Source organism: Macrobrachium rosenbergii, chromosome 22, assembly GCF_040412425.1.
Source record: "Macrobrachium rosenbergii isolate ZJJX-2024 chromosome 22, ASM4041242v1, whole genome shotgun sequence".
NCBI classification, from domain to species: domain Eukaryota; kingdom Metazoa; phylum Arthropoda; class Malacostraca; order Decapoda; family Palaemonidae; genus Macrobrachium; species Macrobrachium rosenbergii.
Genome location: NC_089762.1, coordinates 2729976 through 2749514, shown reverse-complemented (window position 1 = coordinate 2749514; position 19539 = coordinate 2729976). Strand labels below are relative to the sequence as shown.

The 19539-nt window shown below is 37.7% G+C and overlaps 1 long non-coding RNA gene across 2 annotated transcripts in view; it reads right to left on the bottom strand.

The window, feature by feature from the left end:
* Positions 1–1277: 1277 nt before the first annotated feature.
* Positions 1278–19539, bottom strand: part of LOC136850537 (uncharacterized) — a 44927-nt gene continuing 26665 nt past the window's right edge. Inside the window, exons 3-6 of one of the 2 annotated variants that reach the window (XR_010856640.1) lie at positions 8461–8616; positions 4223–5079; positions 1691–1864; positions 1278–1478 (exon numbers count right to left, since the gene is read on the bottom strand). This is a non-coding gene — a long non-coding RNA (uncharacterized lncRNA). Of the gene's footprint in view, positions 1479–1690; positions 1865–3856; positions 5080–8460; positions 8617–19539 lie in introns of those variants that run through there. The other variant, XR_010856639.1, reaches the window with a different exon arrangement.

Here is a 19539-nt window from a genome sequence, read left to right as displayed (position 1 = left end):
TTTTTTGCTGCCTGAAATAACCTGTACTTGGCATGACCACTTGTTTACATAGCTCCATACCGAGTCACTCTTAAGGCAAGTATATATACTTAACAAAACTCAACAACTACTAAATATCTTCCCTTTTTTTCCATCAATGCCCTGTATCTCTTCCCACTTTGCTGTTCAGTTACTTCAACCTAACCCAACTCCAATTTACACCCTTCAAGAAAAATCAATCCATTCTTGAGGACCTTACAAGGAAAGAGACACATGTGACTTGCTTAATGATAGCAGTTCATTAAATGGCACCAATCCTAACTGCTAGCAAGGCTACTAAGACATGACTTTCCCTTTTGTAAGAAAAGCTTGGTAAACATTTACAGTCGACCCCAGTACTCGCGGGGAATGAATACCAACCCCCCCCCCCAAATAGCTAAAATCTGCAAACACTTTAGACTCCCCTGTAAAAATGCTTATAACTGTCTATTTTGATACTTCAAACACCAAAAAAACCTCTAAAAATGCTCATACCCGAGTACAAAAATGTACTATATTTAGTCATGCAAATGATATGAAAATACAGTGATTAGTGAATATTCTTCTATGAAAAATACTGCGACTAGGCAAATTTTCCAAAAATAATGTGTTTATACATTCCACAGAAAAAGCCGCTAATAAATGGAGCTGTAAATGCGGAACCATGAATAGGCAGGGGTCCACTGTAGTACTCTTACAAAAAATCAAGAAAGATTAGCATCCTCCTAGAAAGCCTTGACTGTAGCATTAGCTTGCTTTGTCACTCATTTATCAACATTATCCATGTCAAACCCATCCCACCCAACCCATTCTCAAAAAGCACTTTTGGATTTACTTAGACCTAAGATGTATTTGTTAACAACAGCTAACTCAATTTAAAGCAAAATTTTGAATTTAAGCTCACTGACAGATATGTTTGTCTAAAACATTTCCATGAAAACCAAACTACATATCACCAAAGTAACACAATTTCAGTGGTGTAACCTATTCATTTAACAAATATTATTGCAAGTAATGCCAAACTCCAATTAAAATGACCCTATGAATTTGAGTTTTCTTATTAAATCATTTATCTGCAATGCTACCATATAAATACAAAACTGTTCTTGAAGTAACAATTCAAAAATAGAACCTTCTCAAGCAAGCAGTGTCTTAAAATATGCGGAGATGCCATAATAATAACGCTCTTGTCAAGTCTAGAGGAAGATCCATGGGCAGCAAAAACTGGAAAAATATTTTCATAATAAAATTAAGTTTCATATATACTCACCAAGTAATTGCATAGCTAACATTTCTACTCGCATGCTAGCCTTTTTAAAAATTTGCGGTAGCATTTCTATTATTTTGTGTAGGTGACAAGCCCCACCCACTAATGAGGAACACTAGAAACAACCTGGCCAATCAGCTCACTTTGTTTGTGCCCTTATGTCCATGAGAGGGGAGGAGGGAGGGTTCCAATTCTGTAATTAGGTAAGTACAGTATATACAAAACTCAATTTTATTATGAAAATATTTTCATATAAGTAACTTACCAAGTAATTACATAGCTGAATTCCACAATGAATGGACGTGGGATACATGGACATATTCTACACCAAAATATCAAAGTATGGCAATAACTTTGAAACAGAAAATTTGGCCAGCAATGATACAATGCTTGTTGCTTCCTTACCTGGTAAGAGAGCTACTGCAGGTGAATACTGCCTCTGGGTGGTGCTCATCTTAACCTGTAGTGGCGTCGCGGTTGAGCCATGGGTCGCTTCTACTTCAGTGGGAGCACTGCTGCGAAGGATAGGCCTGATGGGTTGCCTCTACTTCAGTGGGAGCTTTGCAGTGGAGGATAGGCCTGAAGGTTAGCAAAGCATAAAAAGTGCCCTTGCCCTGGGCGCAGTAACAAATTAAAAACAACCACACAATGCTGTCACCTACTCTGAAAACAACACAACCCATCCACTAAGACTGGTGGGTACTCTAGTTACACTGTACTCCCAGGCTCCCCAAATACTCGAAACCCTACACCAACGCAAAAGGATAGTAGGAAAAAAAAGGGGGGGGCTTCCAGTGAATCCTCCCCCAGTACCATGCCAGAAACCGATAACGGCCACAAGATACTGCAATTATCAAACACTGTTTCCACCCCCTTTAAATAATGAGATGCGAAAATAGACTTGCACTTCCAGTAGGTCAAATGGAGGATGGAAGATCAGAGACATATTGTGCCTGAAAGCTAAAGAGGTATACAGCTCTGACATAATGAGCTTTCACTTTGAAAGTAGGCAAAATGTACTCCTGAATCTATCAATGTGCCTCAGAAATTATGTCCCTCAGAAAGAACGACAATGCATTCTTGGTCAGAGGACGAGACGGCTTCTTAACTGAACATCAGAGTTTACTGAATGGGCCTCTGATCTTTTCAGTCCTGCTCAGGTAATACTACAGAGCTCTGACAGGGCAAAGTACTCTCTCTTCTTCCTCGGAGTCAAGGATGTCCAATAAATTCTTAATGGTAAATGAATGAGGCCAGGGCTTGGACGGGTCCTCGTTCTTGGCTAAAAAGTCTACAGTAAAGGAGCAAACTGCATCTCCTCGGGAAAAATCTACCCTTTTATCGATGGCTTGAATCTCACTCATGTTTAACTGAAAAACAAGAAAAAAGCTGCTGCTGAAGTACTAATGCGTACATCAGAGCCGGCAGGAACCAAGGGAGCTTATTGGCTAGGTAGTTCTTGGTGTTCCTCGTTAGTGGGCAGGGCTTATCATCTACACAAAACAATAGAATCACTACCGCGAATTTTTAAAAAGGCTGCCACGCAAGTAAAAACGTTAGCTAGGTAATAACCTGGTAAGTTACTTATACGAAAATCCATGGGATGAGACACTGAGTCAGTAGTCACTTGAGACAGAAACATACTTGATGCCACCAGCAGTGACATCACAGAAAACGGTTGGGAAGCACCGGATGCCTGGGACAGAGCAGGTGACCTACTAGATGAGACAATAGTAGGTAGGGAGCCAGTTGGATGGGAGAGGACAGGGGGTTCTCACATGATATCACCACAGTAGATGAATCACCTGCTTTACACTTCAACAACAAATCCAAAAGAGATGAAAGCTTCAACTCAAGAGACAACCCTGCTGAGGCAAAAACAGGAGCCGCTTGCAGAATACATGCAACAGCAGAAGAAGAAGGGCCACTAATACTAACAAGTAAGGTTGTCAGATGAGGAATACAAACAATAAGTGGGATTGAGTACGAGGGGGAGGGTTGACTTCAGAAAAGGAAAGCAAAAATGATCATGAAAGGAAAGTAAATAATTTAATAACAATTACTTTTGCACGGTTCAGAAACTACCGAAGTAACTGGAATAGTATGCCTATAGACCCTACAATGGAATGGAATATAGAGTTTAGGCCAAAGGCCAAGCGCTGGGACCTATGAGGTCATTCAAGCTCTGGAAAGGAAATTGAGAGTAGGTAGGTTTGAAAGGTGTAGCAGCAGGAGAACCTCGCAGTTGCACTATGACATAATTGTGAGGAGAGGGTTAAGGATAGCAAGATGGAAGAAAGATGATATGAATGGGGGTACAGTAAAGGGAATGAAAGGGGCTGCAGCTAGGCCAAAGGGACGCTGCAAAGAAACTTGAGTAGTGCCTACAGTGAACCATGTGCGGTGCACTGACAGCACTAACTGGAACTACTTGAATCTTTCGGGTAAGGGAGCACACTGTCTCTGGAGGTCCACCTGGGTTTATTACCCAAGATCATGACAGTAAGGGGAACTTGGAAAGGAAATTGTTAGAATGTCCTAGTTACTTAAGATCAAATGCATGAAACCTAGTTATGAAAATTTTTTATTTAGTACTTCTTCTCTGCTACATACAACCCATAGCAAGGGCCTACTCCAATTCCTTAATTTAGAACACTTGAAACTGCTGAAGTATTACGTCCTAATGACGGCAATTCAAGGACTTGACAACTTCAACAACTCCATGATATCAAACAAGTTTCCAGTTTTAATCTCAAGCAATTTTTCTGAAAGCAATGTTATAGATAGGAAGTTCACATTACATTAACTTGAAAATTATATCGTTTAGCTTTTTAAGTTTTTTCTGAAAACCAATGTTAATTTAGAATACATCAATTTGAAAATTATGCAATGTAACTCATACATAAGAAAAATACTTTTAATTTCCAAAAACCTTACCTTCAAATACAGACGAGACCTTCCCATCAAAAAGTAATTAGAAGTTTCGTTTCAAACTCAGTTCTCAGTCTCGTTTTCTCCTCAAGTTAATCCATAGTTGGAGTCGCTCTTCATGATGAGCCTTTTCCAGAAGCTTGCTTCATAATTTATTCTGACAAATGTCGTTCCTGTCTCTTGATCCTCCACACTGTTTCCCAAGACTTGGGGATGATGAACTGTGCCGCACCACCAAAGAGTCATGTGTCCAATCAAGGGAAGTACAAAAGGTGGACAACACCTATACCAGTAATGGTTCTGCATGCTACAGTTACATTAGAGGGTCTAGAATCCTCTAATATGTACCACCGCCAGGTTTTCACATGCAGAAGCCACCAACCAGGAGACCCAAAATGATACTCAAGACTTCCAGAAAAATTTTAAATAGCAAGATGTTATAGAATAGTTTTAATGATTGATTAGTAAACTATAAAATTCATTTCGTGCCTCCCTGGGGACCACCATTATTGACAGGGAAAATGCAATCAGTTTTTTAAAGTTAAAAGTAATGATAGTCTTATTTGCAGTTTAAACATGCACTGCACCATATCAGCAAACACACCATCTCATTATTGTGGAGGATTTCTCAGTACAGTACAGTATCTCTGTAGAGCAGTTTCCTCGGGAGAACCTTCATCCGCCCATCCTATACTCTCTTGCTTGGACATGATTCACCTGTGGTCATTGATCTTGTATGGTGTCACATGCTTCAACACTCATTATTTAAGAGTAGTAGTACAGTAATCCAGTTCAATGGGTCCCAAAAGACTTTTTGAAAGTGCTTGTAATCCCCAATTCCTAGGGTGGCGGCTCTTCTGAATCTGTTGACAATAAGGCATACGGAGACTTCAGCACAAAGCACAATAACTGAAATATCAAGCTGTTGTGTTTAAGTAAAATAATACCAACAGTCCTGTAGTCCCTACAATCCTACACAGTTTTGACTTGTAATTGTTTAGGAGAATAAAATATGCATCAGGTAAGGGAATGGAAAAGGGTGAAATGTGAATATTCTACATGCCCGATTGAAATAAGGTATATGTAGCATACCTACTCAACACTCAATGTCACTAGACCTTTAACTGCACAAACGACTAGAGCTTTAACTGCACAAACAACTAAGTGTCAAAACTGTGGAGAATTGTAAAAATACTCTTACAACTTCTTATAAAGTTCCTACAATGATATATTAACACTGATCCTGCATTCCACATCCAGCAAATAGCATCAATATTGTGTAGTAACTTGTGTGTTTGTAAACTTTAGGCTACATGCCAAAGCCTAGCCTGTCAATTTTACCTTACACCATTATAGCGTTTCATACTTGAAAATATAATTTTTCTGTGATTTAGCTTTCATGTGCTTTGAATGTATTCGACGTCCGTTAGTTAGCAAATAACTTAACCCACTACACCTAACCTAAACTAGGGTACCAGGCCCTTACCCTCGTGCTTGATATCCATCAGCAATGCTAAAAGTAGTGGAAAAACCCAAAATAACGCCGTATAGGCCATTCTAGCTTGAAAGGACGTTAATCCCTCGGAACTTGACACGTTTATGTATAGCCTAGACAATGGTTGCCTCTGGGCGAGTTTGCAATTGATAACTTCGCTACACTTCCCTGTCTCTAAAACGCTTTTTTTGCTATTTAAGTGTATATAACCCCTTAATCTACCTAACTTTCTGATTTATCTGGCCGATACTTACTCTGGTATAACAGGCTAAGGATGAATATCCATTCACAGAAAAATAACACGAAGGACGACGAAGTGACAGTACGGAGTCTGGTCACGTGACTCGCGTTCGTTCCTCTACTATCCAGAGACGGTTTGGAATCGGAACACTATTTCAGCGCATTTTGTATAGTTTGGTAAATTTCAGTATTATTATATATCATAAATATCTTTTAATCACTGGCAAATTTGTTCTTGACTAACTATATCTTTAATTAACTGTACGGTTCTATAAAACGAGACGAGCTTAAATCGTGGCTCTTACAACAGCTATGTCATTATTATCACAATACAGCGGCCTTCAATTAAATAACAAATAAACATTTAGAAGAAAGTTAGAAACTGCTCAAAACTTACATGAACCTATAAAAAAATTTATGAAAGATGGACTAGATATATATATATCTATAAAATGTCGCATTTCAAGATATACTTCAAATTCATATTTACATTTAAAGCAAGAATATTTTAGTTATCCAATATACTTCAAAGTTTCATGACATTTTCGTATTTAATTTTAGATTTCTTAGACAACGTCTCCAGTAGTCAGTTCAAGTGACTACAAAATAAAAACAATGATTTAATGGCAAAAGACAATTGTTTTTGTTTATATCCTAGATTTAACAGATGTTTATCCTAAAGGATATTTACTGTTTATTGCAGAAACTGATAAAACAGATCGAATTAAAAACATTACATTGCAGCTTTCATAATTTTGAGTTTTGCAATAAATAACTATTGTCTATTTTCGAAAACAGAAATATTTTTATAAATGTGGAAATTATACATAATGGAAATTCCCTTAAACATTCATCTAATAGTAACAGCTATTAGTACTGGTGTGTTTTACTTAAAACTAGAAATCTTTAAATATATATTTTCTATGATTGACAGCAGAATTGTGAAACTTAGCGAAGGCTAAAACTACAACACAAAGTAAAATTAGGAATTCGATGAACAGACAATAAAAAAAACATTGAATTAAGTTGAATTGCGTATCAATAAATGTTTTCCCCTTTTAAAAAATTTGATGCGCCTGAAAAATTAGATATTTTATGGGGCCTTTGTCAAGTCGTCTTGTAAAACAAAATTCAGACATCATTTAAAATGGGAAACTGAACTAAAAAGTGAACACAAAAGCGGCGTTATAGTTCCAGGAAAAAATAAATTGGCCTTCAATTGGATGGACATTCACATTTATAAATAGTCCCCACATTATATATCTGAGCACATCAGGAGCCAGAACTAGATCATTTAAAAGCTTAACTTAAAATAATGATATCCAAAGTAACTGGCAATATCTAGTAAAAACAAATATAACCTATGATTTTAGGAGTGTTATAAGAAATTTTCTCAGTTCAATATACAGTATTAATTAGGAAACAAATAGTGAGTAATTATTTATGACGGCTGCAAATGGAAGTAATGTACAAAATGATCACTGGCAACTTTTAGACTAGTTAGACTGAACGGTTTTCATTCAACATGATAATTTTACAGCTAAAGTCACTTGCGTTAGGGCAGATTTAAATAAATTTACTAAACTGACGATATTGAACTGAACAAATATATATCCATAGCTTTTCCCGGATTCATATAATTGTCGTTTCTTTTCATTGGGCTTGCTAAAAAAAAAAAATCGTCTGCTCAGCCCTGTCAGTTTATATTTTAAAAAAAAGGCCATTGTCTATTTTTTCACAGACAAAACAAAAAATATATAGTTTTTAAATAGAATATGTATAATGTATTTCTATACTAATGGTATAGTCAATAATACTGAGTTTTGTTGAAAAATAAGTAATATGCCAACTGTTTTGGTAACAAACACAGCAGACGAATTGTCAAAAGGCACACGGAGCGCACGAACTATTTTGTAACAAAACAATAAAATGAGACAAAACAGCATTTCAAATCATACATACATACATACATACATACATGATGATAAAACAAAATTAAGCAACACTGGATCTGGTTAATCTCGTAGAAAATTACTGTATCAAGACGATCTGTGGGGGTTGGTGTGTGGGTGTGAGACTAGCAACCACCCTCAAAAATATCAGCTGAGGAAGAAGGCTAAAACCTTCAGGAGCCACCCGTTGAAGGAAAAAGGTGCAGTATTGAGCGGCGTACTGGATTTTGCTGCCCTGGGAAACCTTTGGTTTCGAGTACATTGTTATATTAGGGACCTCAAGGCAGGGGAGAGCCTAGTTAAGGATTGTGGATCTTTGGTGGGGGTAAATTCACCTTGAATACTGGAAAATAAAATTTAAGCAAAAGGCCAGGTGCTGGGACCTATGAGGTCATTTTGCGTTGAGAATAATGCTGAAACAATTGTTAGGAAAGGGTGGAAAGTAAGAGGAAGAAAGAGAAAATGATCGGAGGTACAGTAAAAGGAAAGAAAGGGGTTGTAGCTAGGGGCCGAAGGGACGCTGCAAAGAACCTTAAGTAATGCCTACCGTGGTTTACCTTGAATAAAACTTTCCTGTTGATTGCCAGTCGTAGCCATGCTTTTTACCAGTATGGGATGTTCCGGAAAAAGAAAACAAGGGTATCCTCAGGGCTCTACGTTGTGTGAAAATCACCAACTGCCTGGGGTGTAAGGTTTGCAGCCCCATTGCTCTGCTGAAATTGCAAAAAAAAAAAAAATTCATAAAACAATAAATAAATAAAGGATAAAATGGAAAAGTCTTGGGTTCTAAATGTGTGGATGTGATATAAACTGGATTAAGGAGACAGTTCGAAACATTGAGACTTGAAGCTTTGACAGTATTTGTTATAAATATTAAAACATGAAAATTGAAGCTTTGACAGTATTTGTTATAAATATTAAAACATGAAAATTGAAGCTTTGACAGTATTTGTTATAAATATTAAAACATGAAAACTGAAGCTTTGACAGTATTTGTTATAAATATTAAAACATGAAAATTCCAAGTTGCTATTTTTCGCTATATTTAAGTGACTTTATTCAAGACAGTTCATTATCCTCATAATGCTAAAAAGATATAATCTCCTTATTCCCCAATAACAGAGAAATCTCTGTTTTTCGGAAACCCCCAGGAAAAATCGCCAGAAAATGAGTTAATGTAGTTCTCTCTCTCTCTCTCTCTCTCTCTCTCTCTCTCTCTCTCTCTCTCTCTCTCTCTCTCATAATCGTGTCCTGGCAACGATATAGAATAGGCCACCACCGGGTCGTGCTTAAAGTTTCTTGGGCCACGGCTCATACAGCATTATACAGAGACCACCGAAAGATAGACCTATTTTCGGTGGCCTTGATTATAAGCCGTAGCGGCTGTACGGAAAACTCGATTGCGCCGAAGAAACTTTGACGCATTTTTTACCTGTTTATGCTCAAGGCAGATTAACGAGCAGACAAACGAACGATCTACTAATCGCTCAATACGAGAACAGAACTTGTCAATACAGCTATAGAAAATGGGAATTCCATAAGATGTCCAGGAAGAATCCAGGAAGAATCTCAATAAAACGTAAGCTTTTAAAGATCTCTGTCACAGTCTTATCAACTGCTTTTCATTAGTTCTACTTGTTTTGCTAAAAGCATACTGCCCTAAAATAGAAGACTGCAGTATCTGCAAAAATAGAAAACTTAGAAAAATTGTAGATATTGCAGTTTTCCCTTCCCTTACTACTGATTTTGCAGACACTGCAAATGGGACCCGCTACATAAAGCACTGAAGAATCATTCTGAAACTGCAGTAACTTGTGTATTAGTGTTTCACGAGCCCAATAGGTGGCATATCTCAATTCTGAAAATTTTGCAGATACTGCAGTTTTCCATTTTAGGCCAGAATAGCCCCAGTGATTTATCTGCTATATGCTTAATTCTGTAATATCTGTCCTGACACCCATTTAAATTTGCAGTTTTTTAATTTATGTAAATTTTCACAACCCTGCCATAGATGTCTGTCATGATCCATATACTGTTTGTGAATATTTAAATTATTATTATTATTATTATTATTATTATTATTATTATTATTATTACTGGAGAAACAAATCCACAGTGATGTAGGGGTTAAATATGTTTAAAAATAAATCTCTACAGAGAGCTTTCGGGAATCTATTCGATTCCCATTTTCAATCTGACTGAAAAGGGGAATCGAACAGATTCCCAAAAGCTTTCTGTTTAGATTTATTTTTAAATAAATATATGTAACCATACATAACTGTGGATTTGTTTCTCCATTTCAAGAGTCATGCTATTATTATTATTATTATTATTATTATTATTATTATTATTATTATTATTATTATTATTATTATTATTATTATTATTATTATTATTATTATTAAAATGCTCTGTACCCTGTGAAGTTACAAAAATCATCTCACAGACCTAATCATCCTTCTACCCAGGTAATCCAGGTGAAATAGGCAGCAAAGCTTTCAGCAGGGAGAATTTGTACCTGTAAGGCAGCTCTGTACTTCCGGAACGTTTACCATCATCGAGTTATGATCAGAATGATTTATGACACCTAAAATAAATGTTATGAACGAATGGAATATTATGATGAGCATGTTGAATTATGATTGTGATTACAGCCACAGTCACTGTAAGATGATGATAACAATGCGTTATTTTCCTTTACTTCCAAAAAAGGCGAAAGAAAGAAAGATGATATAAATGTAAATAAAGGCATAGAAGAATGAAGGTGAACGCAAGAAAACTAAGAAAATTAAATGCAGAACGCAAAATGAACCGGGAACTGAGAACCAACGCCATATGAACCAGAGACAGACAGAGACAGATTTCCTAACGTTTTTGGGGTGAACGGTTCATCTTTTTGAAAAGGGTCCACCGCTCCTTCCCAGCCTGTTTGGGGACGAGTGTCGGCGCGCCATTATGGCCGGAGGCTTTTTTGTTTCATCCTTTCTCTCATTTCTTGTTTACGAACAACAACGGTGTGTCGATCGAGAGAGGAGAAGGAAGAAGCATCGCGAACCGACGAAAGGAGAAAGGGAATTCTGATAAAGGAAGGGAAAGGGACAATTCGGGGAAAATATAAAAAAAATAGAGGAATGGAGCCATGAATGATAAAGAAAAAGTGAGTATATACCATTTATATATATATATATATATATATATATATATATATATATATATATATATATATATATATATATATATATATGTATATATATATCTTGATTAAACCATTTAAGCCCATGGTACGCGTACGAGTATGAATGAAAAAATACACTTGTTAATTTGTTGTTATCACCATAATCAGCCAATCATTTGGTTTTTTTTAAATACTATTCCCTCCTACCACCTCCTTTAAACGTCTGTTGTACGTCACGAGAGATTTCGTGGCCACTCACTCTAAGTTCTGACTGTAAGCTAAGCAAGGATTCAGCTTGGGTCCCTCTGCACCAGTGGTTCTCAACCTGGGGCCATGTCCCCCAAGGGAGCCATGACAAGAATTTACGGGGGTCATGGCAAACTGTTACAAATTATACATTTCAAAATACTGTGAGAAATCAGAATTTATATAAAATGCACCCCTCTGTCCTGTCAGAAGAAAGAAAAAAATTTTTAGTGTAGTGATTTAATTTAAGGCATTACGCATACCACACAAATCCTTCATTAAAGGTAATTATAACTGTCAAGTTTGTAATAAACTTATATATTTTATCCTTTTTTTTACCTGTTTTTTAATGGGGGCCGTTATGGAATTTTGGAGAAAAACGAAAGGTCAAGAATTCATAAAGGGAGGAATGAAGTGAAAAAGCTTGAGAACCAGTCCCCTACACTGTCTACAGTGTTGTGAGAGATTAAAAACCCATCCCAATGCCCCAGGACCCTTAGGACAAACAGACACGTCGTGCCCACTGTGGCCCAGGGTCGACCAAGGTCTAGGGAAAAGGAGGTGGTCAGTTCACCTCTGCCTCGAACTTCAGTAGAGTTCGCGCATGACGTCACGTCGAGAGCAGACTGCTGGTTGTTGTACTCGCGGTCAAACCAAGGAACATAGCGGAGGAAAGAAGAATAGTGTTCATGCGATTCAGATTTTTAGTTTTCTGAGAAGAAAACTGTTGTGCCGGCTTTGTCTGTCCGTCCGCACTTTTTTCTGTCTGCGCTTTTTCTGTCCGCCCTCAGGTCTTAAAAACCACTGAGACTAGAGAGCTGCAAATTGATACGTTGATCATCCATCCTCCAATCACCAAAAATACCAAATTGCTGCCCTCTAGCCTCAGTAGTATTTATTTTATTTAAGGTTAAGATTAGCCATTATCGTGCTTCTGGCAACGATATTGGATAGGCCGCCACCGGGGCGTGGTTAAAGTTTCATGGGCCGCGGTTCATACAGCATTATACCGAGACCACCGAAAGACAGATCTATTTTCGGCGGCCTTAATTATACGCTGTAGCGGCTGTACAGAAAATTTGATTGCGCCGAAGAAACTTTGGCGCATTTTTTACTTGTTTATTTTGGACTGACGTTTGAATTAAACGTCGTCGACATTAAATCATTAGACCCTGGGATCGACCCAATACCCATGGACCTTAATTGTAAAAGTTATTCGTAGAGACCTGAAACGACGTATTTTACAGTAATAATAATGATAACTGAACTAAACAATGTTTTGGCTTGTGTTCATCCGCAGTGTTGGGGAGTTCAACATCCAACCACCCTGCTCCAGACCAGAATTGAATTGAACTGTGCCTCGTGAGAGGCTAGTTTCTTGGACCCCCTCCCCCCATCCTGTGAGAGGCGTAGCATTAGTAACAGATACATATACAGGACGCCCAAAAATGTCGAGTCACATAGTGGAACAACCCCTGTCATAAGTAGCCTACTGGGCTTTAACACTGAAGTACAGTACAACCTGGGCTTTAACACGTACAGTACAACCCTGGGCTGGGCTTTAACACTGAAGTACAGTACAACCCTTGTCGTAAGTACTGGGCTGTAACACTGAAGTACAGTACAACCCTTGTCATAAGTATTGGGCTTCAACACTGAAGTACAGTACAACCCCTGTCATAAGTACTGAGCTTTAACACTGAAGTACATTAAGTACAGTTCGAGCTAAACCCGTATATATAAATCACATTGATATTAAAGAAAAGAAAAGAAACAGAAAAAAACAGGAGTGATAACCCCCTCCTAAAGACACACTCGTCTGAGGTTGACCAGAAGGGAAAACACACACAACCAACCAGGGTCGACCTACAATGTCTACCACACGCATTCTGACAAGCGCTTCTCTCCGATCATAAAAAGTTCTGATCTCTCTTCAGATCTTATCTTCCCAACCTCACGGTCTCATCACTCTCCACACTGCTTCTCTATCGGTTTTACCACGAGCAATGTATATCCAGTTGCAGTCTAGATATATCATATAAACAAAGGCAATAAACCTGACCTAAACAGCAATGATATTTTGGGGAAAAAAATAGTTCCTGAACAATATATATCATGAATTTAGATACGTAAATAGAACTTTAGCTTCAACTGCACTATTAATTCATACACATCTATAAAATCCTGTTCCCCTATTTAGATTTGAGCGGGCGCTGATACAATATATATTACATTATTTGCGTTGGGCAAATGGAAAGTCTGATGCTGCAAGAAAACGTGAAGGAACAGTGCTGTTTTAATTCATTATCCTTTTCCAAAAGACCCAATTGTTTCGTAAGTAAGCTCCTTGATATTTGCGCAACTGGACAGAAATTTTTCAGGGCTGCTCTGGATGCAAGATCCCGTGCCAGCATGTGGCAGGCAAGCTTAATATAAAACGCACCCCCAAAATCGGTTCTTTCTTTGTTTCTCGAGGCGTCTTTTCACAAAATCAAACTCTGAGGATAAGTATTCCAAATCGAACATCATTACGTCCTCCTTTCCTCATCGAGTGTTCATTAGCTGACAATGGGGTTTTATTTGTCATTGTGAACTGTTTGTCAGTATTGCAAAGCTCTCTGGTACGGTTATCAAAAACGTTCCCTCGTTATGAAAGACACTTCAGACCGGACACACTATTAGCGATATTTTGAGAGGGTAATCTGTCTTAATTGTAAGGTCATGAATTGATTTTCATATAACACACCGGCGGATAATTGATACCTATAATATCAGCTCAGCTTTTTCGTTATTTACTTTTTGTTTCGGCGAAATCCTACAGAATTTCCGGGCACGGAACGATGGATTTTTTTTAAATAATTCATCTCGGCTTAGTCAATCCTTTGAAATATCCAACTGGCTGTTGGATGATCACATCATGCCATTCATTTAGGTGAAATGCAGCGCCAGTTGCGACTGTTAAGCGAGATGACAGTTCGTTAAGCGAGATGACAGTTCGTTATAGTTTCGCTTTTCATAATTGCGTCCACTGATTTATGTAGAACAATAAATTGCCTCTCCCGTCCGTCAAACCGATAGTTATAATAATTGCTCGTCATTTATCGCGACAACAACAGCTGCTCTCCCGGGGTTGTTGCAGTGGAAAGCAGGCAGAAGGCGAGGCCCCAAAACACTGTTGAGGTTGAAACAACAGGTAGAATTGGTATTGTTTAGTCGACTTTGGGAATATACGTATCGGCGTGCATGCATACATGGATAAATGCATAAAAACCTGCGTGTGCGAATTAGTAACAATACTATAGGACATACTTTATAATATCTATGTATATATAAAATGCCAAAATGTCGAAAGTTAATGCTATGATTTCGGAGAACAGCAGTCTCCCTCTACTGGCAGTTAATGAGTGAGAAAAGATTATTGTTTAAGATTAAGCCAAACTTGAGCTGGCGCAGGCTTTTGCTCCTGGAACAGCCCGTAATAAGAAGAGTAGTTACAGAAAAGCTGTATTTATACCAAGAGGCCAGCCGTTACGTCACTCCAGTTGACAGTTTCTCTTTAATCTTCTTAATCGCTGGTTGGTGGAAAATTTTATCTATAATATCTGAGTCCCAAGCTCCTTTTGAGAGGTTCGTCGTGTTTCTTTGCTTAATCAGTGCTGGTTCTACCATCTGGCTTTTGAACAGACAACTGCTGCTATAAATTGTGCGTGACAAATCCCAGATAATTCTGTGATTATGGTTATTTATGTCGTTAAAAATAGCTGAGCTCTGTTGGCCATACCTCACTGAATGTTTATGTTGTATTAATCTCTGGGGGAGCGAATTACCAGTAAAACCAACGTAGGATTGGTCACAGTCGAGGCAAGGGATTTCGTAAACTCCTGTGTCTTTGGGGACTGGCTTTTGTTGGACGTTAATCAGGGATTTGGCTAGGGTATTTGGGTAGGTAAAGCAAAAGGGTTAGAGTTTCCTAGTGTCTGTGTCAACGTCTTAATCCCGTCCAGGTGTGGGATTTTTATTTTATTGATGGGCATCTCTCTAGTCTTGTTTTGAGGGGGCCGGTAGAAGATTATGTTAGCTTTGTGGACTGCTTTCTCAATTATATGGTCAGGGTAGTTTAAAGATGACAGCTGCTTACGGATTAGTTCAATTTCCTTTTCCAGGAAATCAGGGGACCAAATCCACAAGGTTCTTAAGAATAAATTGCTGGCTACGCCAATCTTGATAGAAATGTCATAACTAAAATAGTGAATATATGCAAGTGAAAAATGTTGGTTTTCTATATATGGTAAATTTGTATTCTTTCGTGTCTCTAATTGTTAAAACATCAAGAAAAGGAATTTTTGTTGTCTATTTCCCATTCAAATTTAAATTTGATGATGGGCACTAATGCATTTAATTTTGAAAGGAATTCGTTGAAATCGCCCCACTTATTATCCCAAAATGTTAGGATATCATCTACATATCTCATCCACAGCATGTCTTTAGGTTTTATTGCATTTATTATTACAGTTTCAAAATATTCCATGTATAGATTGGCTAAAACATTACTTAAAGGGTTGCCCATTCTGCGCCCGAATTTTTATTTAAAGAATGACTCCCTGAATGAAAAGACGTTATTTGATACACATAATTCAAATAACTTTATTATTTCATGTAGGGCTAGTGGGAAATGATCTGAATAGGGGCCTAATTTTTCTCTCAGAAACTGCAGAACGTCCTGTACTGGTACTTTTGTGAACAGGGAGTCTACATCTAAGCTTAAAAGTTTCTTGTGAAGTGGTATATGTGTCTTTGAATTTGTGACAAATCTTCAGAACGTTTAATTGAAAACTTCGGCACATGAGATAATAGGTCTGGATGGAAGATTATCTTTTATGGGTCTTGGGATGGCCATAAAAGTAAGGTAGTTTTGGGTGAATGACTTCTTAAATTTCTCAAGAGTTCAATGCTCTTTTTGTCTTTGCCAGTTAATCTTACTTTTCAGATATTATAGATCAAATCTTCCTCCAACCAGCGATTAAGAAGATTAAGGAGTGACGTAATTGCTGACGTCTGGAATTCTTGGTATAAATACCGCTTTTCTGTAACCCTTTTCTTACGGGCTGCTCTAGAAGCAAGAGCCCGTGCTGGCACAAGGCCAGCTAAATCTAAAACAACAACAACCCTTTTCTCATGCATTAACTGCCTGTAGAGGGAGACAGTTGTTCTCCGAAATTATCGCATCAACTTCCTACATTTTGGCATTTTTATGGGGTTCTTTCATTAAATGGAAATCTGTTTTAACACACACATTATATATATATATATATATATATATATATATATATATATATATATATATATATATATATATATATATATATATATATATGTCTTAATTTCAAAACATTATATAAAACAATGTTATAGAATTTCCAATATTTTCAAGCTATTTTTATTTTATTTTCATCAAGAGCAGCTTTGAAAAATGGCAATATTTTGGACTCTCCAGATTTATTGCCTTTGTATATTACCAAAACCGCAAGAGCACTACAGAAAATCCTTTCGAGTGACACAGAAAAAGGAGTTCCATTTTTAACAAGAGACACATCGAGGAAGAAAAAATTAATGGAAGAATTGTCAAAATTATAATCATTCAGATGAACCCCATTCACATGGAACAAGCCCACCACAAGGGCCACTGACTTGAAATTCTTTCAAGCTTCCAAAGAACATTATGGCGTGCGTTCAAAAGTAGTAAAAAAGGATTGTGGAAAATACAGAAAGAGATCAGTTTGATAGATATAAATAATAAGCGAATAGCAGGTTTAAAAGAAAAAGTACAAATGATCAGAAATCTAAAGCGACTTAGAAATCGTTTTTAGAATAAAAAAGAATATGAAAGAAAAGACAATTGGAGAAGAACATTCACCCTTATGTTTTCGGAATCCGAAAATGTTCTCATGAACTGACATCTCCGTTTCTCTCTCTCTCTCTCTCTCTCTTCCCCCTCTGGATATTTATACTGTATATATATACATATAAATATATATGTGCATGTGTATGTATGTTTGTGCGTGTGTATATATGTATATAAATATATACACACATACACAGTATATATATAATATATATATATATATATATATATATATATATATATATATATATATATATATATGATCAAGATGAGGTAAGAGAGAATGCCATAACAAACAGGCTGATGAGACTGACAAAGCCATGTATTCAGGGAGTGGCACTGGCACTGGTGTCAGGGTGGGAGCGAGCGCCAGGACCTCTACAAGAGGAAAGCCGTGTACACGTACCGAGAGCCCTCTCACACTGCCCCTAGCGGAAGGAAACCCATGGTGCCATCGAGAGAGCAACCCAAGTCCTGATCACCAACGGTTCCATAAACTGTGAGAGACAAAAGCAAGTCAAATCGACTCTTAACAAGAATCTGCCACTACAAGAAATAATGGCCAAGAAGTAACAAAACTGTTCTGTAACGGCCGCATGCACAAAAGTTATCGTCAGGGTTGAAGCAGCCCTTCAATGACTATCAAAGACATTGTTCTCATCCTTTAATATTAAAACCATCGAACAGTGGTTCTTCTCCCCCTAGAAACAACCCAGCACCTCCTCCCGAAGACCTGCAGAGACGCCAGGTCGTATGACCATTCAGATACCAAAATAGAGGATGCCCTCTTTCAAGTCGGTATGATGACCACCTGTATCGCCAGCCGTCTTTCCTGCCATCTACAGAAGGTGCAATATTTAAGCACTTCAGGGTGTAGTGTATCAAGGGGGCAACTCCCCCTAGCAAGCACAAAGGCAGAAGTAAAAGCAGGGATTAATGTAAACCAATGTTGCAACTTGAGTTCCTTTTATTGAACTTCCTGTTAATTACAAGGCGTCCTGCTAGGTGGCGCTAAAGTGGTGAGGCGCGATTTTCAAATGAGTCTTAAAGTACAGCTCAATATACTACACAGGGAAAACACCGAAGCAGCTCGGGGTTTTAGTTTGGTGTCATTTTTTTTCAATGTAGAAAGGCCCTGAGGTAAATATAGCCTCTACTGACTGCTTTTGTTAGACTTTCATTTGTGAAGAAATAGAGTCCATAATAAGGGTTTTCAAAGAATTACTGTTGGCCAACTGCTAATTATAAGAATATATATAATCTTAGTGTATATAAAAAATCCCTGGGCGTACTATTAACAATCCGCAAAATATTTTATAAAATTTAATTCTGAAGACCCGCTAATAATAGAATTCTTATAACCTACATAATTTTTCCTGTAACTTAATCGTAGATAAATAAATGACATGACTATTTTTTCAAGATTTTATTCGGAAAACTGCTTGTGGAAGTTTTCACTTCCATAGAGACCATCGTCTCTACTTGAGAGAAAACTGAAATTGCAAATGTAAGGGAAACTCGAAGAGATGTTATCAGCATCGCGCTTTTGAATTTTTGTTTTAACCTGGGAAATATCTCGCGGGAAGATGATTCCACAAGAGGAGAAATATTCTAAGATATTAGCCCAGTGGTTCTTAACCTTTTCCATCCTATGACCGCCCCCCAACTCCCGAGACTCTTCAAAAGTATATCTTAGTTTAACCAGACGACTGAGCTGATTCTAAAGAGGGCTGGCCCGAAGGATTAGACTTATTTTACGTGGCTAAGAACCAGTTGGTTACCTAGCAACGGGACCTATAGCTTATTGTGGAATCCGAACTACATTATGACGAGAAATGAATTTCTATCACCAGAAATAAATTCCTCTAATTCTTCACTGGCACGCTGGGCCAACAGCGTGCTAGCCGAGAGCTCTACCCATCCCTCCAATGAAGAACTTCGAGACTCTTCAGGGTATTATCGTAACCCCTATAAGAAATTTTGAAATGGCGAACCTTTTGAAAAGGTAAGATAAAACAAAATGATAGGAAGACCTTGAAAGCTTCCCCATAGGCCAACTGACTAATCCAAATATATGAAAATAAATTATATTCTCCCGAACCCTTTGTGACCCCCTGAGAAACCCCAAATGACCCCCGACCCCCAGGGTAAGAACCTCTGTGTGAGACCAATCAATGAAACATTGCAGTGAGTTTGGACATGAGTGCAAAATTATTTTTATTTTTTCTAGCTGTTTTCTGTTTAATTCTTTGTTATTTCCTCCGAGTGGATTTATTTCTCGGGAAATACTGTAACCGCGAAAAATACCGTTGG